General features: G+C 43.8%; 1 long non-coding RNA gene across 1 annotated transcript; it reads right to left on the bottom strand.

Annotated features, from left to right (window-relative positions):
* Window positions 1-4,147: 4,147 nt before the first annotated feature.
* On the bottom strand, window positions 4,148-7,631 carry LOC124705800. Its single transcript, XR_007004166.1, has 3 exons — window positions 7,476-7,631; window positions 4,600-4,702; window positions 4,148-4,390 (listed from the first exon to the last, which is right to left on the bottom strand). It is a non-coding gene; the product is annotated as an uncharacterized LOC124705800 (long non-coding RNA).
* Between the last annotated feature and the right edge of the window lie 1,502 nt (window positions 7,632-9,133).

Below are 9,133 nucleotides of genomic sequence, written 5' to 3'. Positions count from 1 at the left end.
CCAGAAGACCGAGGGAGATACGAAGTGGGGCGGCGAGGCGACGCCATACTAGGGCGGCGCGGCCCAGGCCTTGGCCGCGCGACCCTAGCGTGTGGGGCCCCTGTCAGCCCCCCGACTCTACCCTTCCGCCTACTTAAAGCCTTCGTCGCGAAACCCCCAGTACCGAGAGCCACGATACGGAAAACCTTCCAGAGACGCCGCCGCCGCCAATCCCATCTCGGGGATTTAGGAGATCGCTCTCCGCACCCTGCCGGAGAGGGGAATCATCTCCCGGAGGTCTCTTCATCACCATGATCGCCTCCGGATCGATGTGTGAGTAGTTCACCCCTGGACTATGGATCCATATCAGTAGCTAGATGGTTGTCTTCTCCTCATTGTGCTATCAAGTTAGATCTTGTGAGCTGCCTATCATGATCAAGATCATCTATTTGTAATCCTTCATGATGTGTTTGTTGGGATCCGATGAATATTGAATACTATGTCAAGTTGATTATCAATCTATCATATATGTTATTTATGTTCTTGCATGCTCTCCGTTGCTTGTAGAGGCTCTGGCCAAGTTGATACTTGTGACTCCAAGAGGGAGTATTTATGCTCGATAGTGGGTTCATGCCTCCATTAAATCTGGAAAAGTGACAGAAAGTTCTAAGGTTGTGGATGTGTCGTTGCCACTAGGGATAAAACATCGATGCTTTGTCTAAGGATATTTGTGTTGATTACATTACGCACCATACTTAATGCAATTGTTTGTTGTTTACAACTTAATACTGGAGGGGGTTCGGATGATAACCTCGAAGGTGGACTTTTAGGCACGGATGCATGCTGGATAGCGGTCCATGTACTTTGTCGTAATGCCCCGGTTAGATCTCATAGTACTCATCATGATATATGTATGTGCATTGTTATGCCTTCTTTATTTGTCAATTGCCCAACTCGTAATTTGTTCACCCAACATCTCGCTATCTTATGGGAGAGACACCACTAGTGAACTCGTGGACCCCGGTCCTATTCTTTACATCCGAAATACAATCTGCCGCAATTGTTCTTTACTCGTTCTTCGCAAACAAACATCATCATCCACACTATACATCTAATCCTTTGTTTACAGACAAGCCGGTGAGATTGACAACCTCACCGTTACGTTGGGGGAAAGTTCTGTGATTGTGTTGTGCGAGTTCCACGTTGGCGCCGGAATCCCCGGTGTTGCGCCGCACTACACTCCTCCGCCATCAACCTTCAACGTGCTTCTTGGCTCCTCCTGGTTCGATAAACCTTGGTTTCTTTCTGAGGGAAAACTTGCTACTGTACGCATCACACCTTCCTCTTGGGGTTCCCAACGGACGTGTCGACTGCACGCATCATTACTTCATAAGCATGTTTTTCTTTAGAATTATCTTTTAACAAGTCATTTTGCACTTTAGTGAGTTGATCAATTTGAGTTTGAACCATTTGAAAATGTTTAACAAGCATCTTAACATCATTGGAGGTTCTCTCCACAATACCATGCAATTCACCAATAGCTCGAGAATTTTCCATTAAATGATTCTCTACTCTCATATTGAAATTACTTTGCTTAACAATATAATTATCAAACTCATCTAAGCATTGAGCAGGAGGTTTTGAATATGGAATATCTTCTCTAGTAAAGCGTTCAAGAGAGTGTACCTCAATCATGGATGAAGGGGGAGTGATCTTACATAAATCTTCTAATGGAGGTAAATTCTTCACATCTTCGGATTTAATACCCTTCTCTTTAAGAGATTTCTTGGCTTCCCTCATATCTTCATCATTTAATTTAATCATACCCCTCTTCTTCAATATTGGTGTCTGGGTTGGTTCGTGTGTAGACCAATCATCATGATTCCGGCCTATTCTCGCCAATAATTCTTCAGCGTCGTCCTGGAGTTCTTTTCCCGAAAACACAACCAAGACAACTATCCAAGTATGCCCTAGACTCAATGGTTAGTCCACTATAAAATATATCAAGTAAATCATGCTTTTCCAAATCATGTTCAGTGCCGAGCTCTAATAAGAGAGCAAAATCTAGCCCAAGCCTCAGTGCAATTTCTCTCCATCTTCCCGATCAAAGTTATAAATTCTCTCGCAAAGCAATATGTTGAGCACTAGCAGGAAAGTATTTCCTGAAGAAAACATCAAGCAATTCTTTTGGGCTATTAATAGAATCAGGTGGCAAACTATTATACCAAGTTTTAGCATCATCCTTTAATGAGAAAGGGAAAATTTTAGCAACGAAATAAGTACGCTTCTTAACATCATCAGAAAACAAGCTACTCAGAGTAGATAGCTCAATCATGTGTTCTACAGCACTTTCTTTTTCAGTACCATAAAAAGGTGTTTTCTCAATAATAGATATATGAGACAAATCAAGAGAAAAATCATAATCCTTATCCTTAATGTTTATAGGAGATGTGGCAAATTTAGGATCAGGAGACAGTTTATATCTAACAAGTATGTTGTGCAAGCAACTTTTTAATTTTTCTTGCATCATTAGTAGCATTGCATTTATCAATAAAATCATCATCAAGTTCTACATAATCTTCATCAAGATCATCACTAGAGTATTCAACAGACTCAGGTGAATTAACAGGTGTAGCAGCATTTTCATTAGGAGTTTCAATACTTTCAATTTGTCTAGATCTAGCAATCGTAGCATCTAGAAAAGATCCTAACGAACCATCATTATCAAGCACAGCAGAAGCATCATCAAAATTATGAGAGGAATTTTCAGATCTAGCAGAAGTACCAGCATGTGAAGCTTGTGGTGGTGAAACAAGTTTATCTATCACGGATGGTGAATCAAGAGCAAGCAGAGGTACTCGTAGTTGTACCTTTTCTTGTAGTGGATGGTAATATAGCGACTTTAGGATCGCGAGGTTTACCCATGATGGAGAATTTGCATCGAACAATATCAATCCAAGTGAACTTCCAAATAAAGCTATGCTCCCCGGCAACGGCGCCGTAAAATAGTCTTGATAACCCACAAGTATAGGGGATCGCAACGAGTCTTCGAGGGAAGTAAAACCCAATTTATTGATTCGACACAAGGGAAGACAAAGAATACTTGAAAGCCTTAATAGCGGAGTTGTCAATTCAGCCGCACTGAAACAGACTTGCTCGCAAGAGTTTATCGATAGGTAACAGTTTTATAGCAAGTAGCAGTGGTGAAATAACAAGCAACAGAGTAACAAAGACAAGAATAGTGATTATAGTAAACAACAGGATTAAAATATTGTAGGCACAGGGATGGATGATCGGGCGTTGCATGGATGAGAGAAACTCATGTAACAATCAAGGCAGGGCATTTGCAGATAATAATAAAACGGTATCCAAGTACTAATCAATCAATAGGCATGTGTTCCATATTTAGTCGTACGTGCTCGCAAAGTGAGAAACTTGCACAACATCTTTTGTCCTACCAGCCGTGGCAGCCGGGCCTCTAGGGAATCTATCGGAAATTAAGGTACTCCTTTTAATAGAGCACCGGAGCAAAGCATTAACACTCCGTGAACACATGTGATCCTCATATCACCGCCTTCCCCTTCGGTTGTCCCAATTTCTGTCACTTTGGGGCCTCGGGTTCCGGACAACAATACGTGTATACAACTTGTAGGTAAGATCATAAAGCAATGAATATCATCATGAATAGATAACATGTTCAGATCTGAGATCATGGCACTCGGGCTCTAGTGACAAGCATTAAGCATAACAAGTTGCAACAATATCATAAAAGTACCAATTACGGACACTAGGCACTATGCCCTAACAATCTTATGCTATTACATGACCAATCTCATCCAATCCCTACCATCTATCGATGGGATTTGGTTAACCATTTATTTTTTGGATACGAACCTATTTAACCATTTTGTGAAAAAGGTTTAAATGGTTAACCATTTTGTGAAAAAAGGTTTAAATGGTTAACCGTTGGTTATTAAGGTTCGAACCTTTTAATATCGTGCAATGGCCATTATGGCATATGAGAAATGGTCGCACAGCTCGTCGGCTCGTTTCAAAAGAAAAATCATCATGGCCTTTGCTAAAAGTATTAACAATTTACAGGTAAATTCAAAATTTGACAGTCCTGTGACACAAAATATGTATGAATCGACAGCAAAAAATTCTGACAAGACTAAGAACATCCAGACCTTGTTGCTATTACAATACTAGAGTTGACAGTAAGCATAGCGATAGGGACAAGCGATAGAAACAAAACAACACTGTCACCAACAATCTCTTTTATGAGTCTGAACTTAAACAGGATAAAAAAAACAGGCTAAACGTTTCAGCCATGTTCTCATTTTTAATTTGTCCTTAAAATGGAGTTGCTGCAACTCTTCATCCGCGCCATCGTCAGTCTCCTTTGCAAAACCTTGAAAGACAGAGCATATTTTGTAAGGATTGCAGATATTAGGCAAATGTAACAACTTTATAGTATTAGTATAACAAACAGGCTATAATCTTGCCAAGACAATGGAAGTGTGGAATTATGCTGCTTCTAAATGCAGGCGGTACGGCATGATCATACATGAAGTCTAACACACAGATTTATATACCAAACAAAGAGAGAAAGATGCTCACCATGTGTTTGGGATTTGGTTTCAGCATGGTTCAGTTGATGAAATGGAGAGACCTTCCTCACCAAGTATGTCATACACAGATTCTGTGCTAAGACCAGGTGTACCTACATAGAAAAGAATGGAACAAGTGATACACTTGTATACATGGTGTACAAAACAAATCTTGCAGACAAATTTATAAAATATGACAAGAATAGGAGAGTTCTCACTTGATGTACGAAACCAGTCTTGCATACAGATTAGAGCTTCAGCTGTGTCTGGGGTCAATCGGCTTCTGAAATCAGATATAACTCTACGCCCAGTGCTAAACGCCGATTCCGATGCAACAGTAGAAGCAGGAACGGCCAAGGCATCTCTAGCCATGCTAGCAAGTATCGGATACTCCACTAAATTTGTTTTCCACCAATCTAGGATATCAAAGTTATCTTTTCGAGCTATTGGAGGTTTTAACCAGTAAGTATCAAGCTCAGAGAACCCCACACTTGTTGAGCTGATCCTTTGGCTAAGATGGCGGTCCCAATCTGACAATGGGTCATTACTCTCCATGTCCATGTCCATGTCCATGTCCATATCATCACCTCCTTGTTGTGCTTGTGTAGTTTCCGAGGTGCTCAATTTAGCATACTCCTCGAACAGCTCTTTAAATATCTCCTTCACTCGATCAAGCTTACTTTGAGCAGTATTACCAAACAACTGAGGATACCGAAACTCAAGATAAGGGAACTTGAACCTCGGATCAAGGATGACAGGTACTGAAAGTGCAAGCCAAGAAACCTTCCAGTATTTTTCAAGTTTTTTCTGCATTGGTGCGATCATTGCAGGAAAAGGGGAGTCCTCCCGAGCTGCTTCCTTATCCAGTGCTTCCTTAGCTTGCCACATTTATTGAAAATAGAAATTTGCAGTTGGATACTTTGAACCAGAGATCACCTTAGTTGCTTCATAGAACACTACAAGCAACTTGCAAACCGCTTTTGCCTCTTCCCATTCCTCGGCAGAAGGTGCATATGTATATTGGGGATCTTGTCTTTCTAAGGCATCAAATGCTCTTCTGTACCTCAATGCTAGCTTGATCATTGTGAAGGTTGAGTTCCATCTCGTGGGAACATCAAGAGAAAGACTCTTCTCACAAGAAATTCCCATTTGTGTAACAATGTCCTCAAACTGTTCTTTCCGATTTGCGGTAACCCTTATGAACTTCACGGTCTCACGAATGTTTGTCAAGATCGGATCCAGATAGTCAATACCTGCTTGGCATACCAGGTTGAGGATATGGGCAGCGCACCGTTGGTGCATGAATTTTCCATCCCCAAGCAACATCTTCTTCGCAACCAAATTTTCTCTCAACATTTTAACCATTCGGCCATTGTTAGAGGCATTATCCAATGTTACTGCAAACACCTTGTCCTCAAAGTTCAATTCACGAATGCATTTTAGAACCATATTGAATATGGATAAGCCTGTGTGGGGTGTTTCCAAGGCATTGAATTTGATTATTCTTTTTTCCAACTTCCAGCAGTCATTAATGAAGTATGCCGTGATGACGATGTACCCAATAGTCTGGTTTGAAGTCCATAAGTCCATGGTCAGTGATATCCTTGACTTGGAAGCACCAAATAGCTCCTTCAACGATTTCTTCTTCTTGTCAAACTCTTTCATGATATCGTTCTTCAAAGTCTTTCTTGTTATCATGTGAAAGGATGGATTCAAACTAGAGACAAATTTCTGAAAGCCTTCATACTCAACAATGGACAAGGGAAGCTCATGGAGAACAACCATCCTCACTAGCATTTTTCTTGCAACATCCGGATCCCATTTCCACAAGTGGCTGACTCCATCAGGTGTCATGAGGGTTGCATTCATCTGATCCAAAGCTGCAACCACTGTTGCCCTTGCTTGGCATCTGTTTAAGTGGTTGCGCAACCCGCTTGTTCCATGCCCTCGCTTGGCACTAATTAGCGTACCACAGTGCTTGCACTCTCCTCGTGTAACTTCTCCATCAACGTGTATTGGCACAAATTCTCGCCAAGACTTAGATCTGAACTTTCTTCCTTGAGCAACTGCATTTGACCCTTCACTGATGTCCTCATCATCAAAATCTTCTTCTAGCTCATAATTCTCATCTTCGTCGTCCTCATCTCCCTCGAATGGAATCTCTTCATTGTGAACCTCATCATCCACTTCCGTTCTCATCTGTGAATTACCAACACTCCGAGATCTTAATGACGCCATCTATCTTGCCACTAGTGATGCACCTTCTTCTATTTGCTGCATCTTGCCGCCATCAATAGACAACAAAATAGTATTAGTCTTGGCAACAGAACAGACAAAACAGTATGAGTGTACAATAAGGTAAAATTATGGGTGGACAGGCTAGTTATCTCACAGACTGCTTCTGACAGTTGGCTTGTGAGATTTGACTTGTGGGAGGCAGAAGGTGAGTTGTTGTGATTCTGCAAAGTATGCTACTCTGTATTTTATACATTTAATGTGCAGTAAGAAACTAATTGGGCGTTGTAGATGCTAAAGTTACAGAAAGTACAATGCTAAAGTTGCAGTGTAGACTGCTGTATAACTCCCTAATAAAAACTAATTGGGCGTTGTAGATGCTTATATTCTCTTCTATAAACTTTGGTCAAACTTTACATAGTATGAAATAGTCTAGATTGTAGAACTCTCCTGACACATGAATCCTACTGTTATACAAATCAGAACAGTAGAACACCATATTAAATCTTGAGCTCTACCACATGGAAACCAAGTAATGTTCAGAAACTAATGCGGCACCTCACCAAAGGTTTGGTAGCTGAAACAGCCCACCATAGAAGCCAGCAATTTGTAGAAAAAGGTGGAAGAAAAGGAGGCCCTTTAGTCCTTTACCTGAGGTAATCGTCCGCGAGGAGTAACGACTGCCGGAGAAGCTTCACCCGAGACGGCCGCAAACATCGGTGTGGTCCAAGATCTCGAAGAAGGTCTTCATGGTCGGAGAAGCCATGAGGAGTTACAGGTCACCGCCGCCGGGGCGCCGCTGCAGCGCCGTTTCCGCCGGGTGGAGCGGGAAGATGGTTCGCCAGGGAGGGGTCGGGCGGCTCGTCGGAGGAGCGGGTGTCTACCGAGCAGGGGCGGCGGTATTGGTGGAGGCGGTGCTGGAGGGGACTCGGGAGGGCGGCTCGTCGGAGGAGCGGGTGTCTACCGAGCAGGGGGCGGCGGACCGGCGGTACTGGTGGAGGCGGCGCTCGATGGGACTCTCAGAAAGGTTCGTGCGGGGTTAACCTTTGGGAAAAAGGGCCGAACCATTTGGACCTAAGTGTTTTTCCGGTTAACCACTTGGCCCATTGGGCTATTTTTTAGGTTAGGTTAACCTAACTAGTGGGAAAACGGGAACCGAGTCCCATCGATACTACCATCCCCTTCAGCCTACAGCGGGGGAATTACTCACACATGGATGGGGGAAACATGGTTGGTCGATGGAGAGGCGTCGGTGGTGATGATGGCGATGATCTCCTCCAATTCCCCGTCCCGGCGGAGTGCCAGAATGGAGTTTCTGGTCCCGAGACGGAGTTCCGCGACGGTGGTGGCGTACTGGATGGTTTCTGGCGATTTCTTCTAACCCCCGTGCGTTTTTAGGTCGAAGGCGTTAAGTAGTCCGAAGGAGGGCGCCAGGGGCCAGCCGAGGCGACCACACAATAGGGCGGCGCGCCCCCCTCCTGGGCCGCGCCGGCCTAGTGTGTGGGGGCCTCGGGCCTCCACCTGGCTTGCCCTTCTGGCTCCGTCAATCTTCTGGGAAAATAAGACCTTTCGCATAAATTCCGAGGATTTTCCCGAAAGTTGGATTTCTGCACAAAAACGAGACACCGGAGCAATTCCGCTGAAAACAGCGTTAGTCCGTGTTAGTTGCATCCAAAATACACAAATTAGAGGCAAAACAATAGCAAAAGTGTTCGGGAAAGTAGATACGTTTTGGACGTATCAAGCGACGAAGTCTGCGGGACCGTCTCCTTCTTGACGGAGAAAAAATATTGAAAGAGGGCTAAGTTCGGTGTTACCCGGAGATGACCCTCGCATAAAGCGACGTGGTTGGAAATGGCGATGACGTTGTTAGGGGCGATGTTTCGGGGTTGCAGCTTGTAGGCTGATACGTCTCCGACGTATCGATAATTTCTTATGTTCCATGCCACATTATTGATGATATCTACATGTTTTATACACATTATATGTCGTATTTATGCATTTTCCGGCACTAACCTATTAACGAGATGCCGAAGAACCGCTTGTTGTTTTCTCGCTGTTTTTTGTTTCGGAAATCCTAGTAAAGAAATATTCTCGGAATTGGACGAAATCAACGCCCGGGGTCCTATTTTGCCACGAAGCTTCCAGAAGACCGAGGGAGAGTCGAAGTGGGGCCACGAGGTGGCGACACACCAGGGCGGCGCGGCCCAGGCCCTGGCCGCGCCGGCCTGTGGTGTGGGCCCCTCGTGACGCCCCTTTACCTGCCCTTCCGCCTACTTAAGGTCTTCGTCGCGAAACCCCCAGTACCG

Source organism: Lolium rigidum, chromosome 4, assembly GCF_022539505.1.
Source record: "Lolium rigidum isolate FL_2022 chromosome 4, APGP_CSIRO_Lrig_0.1, whole genome shotgun sequence".
In the NCBI taxonomy this organism is placed as follows: domain Eukaryota; kingdom Viridiplantae; phylum Streptophyta; class Magnoliopsida; order Poales; family Poaceae; genus Lolium; species Lolium rigidum.
Note: the sequence above shows the minus strand (reverse complement) of the source record. Positions and strands in the feature narration are given on the sequence as shown.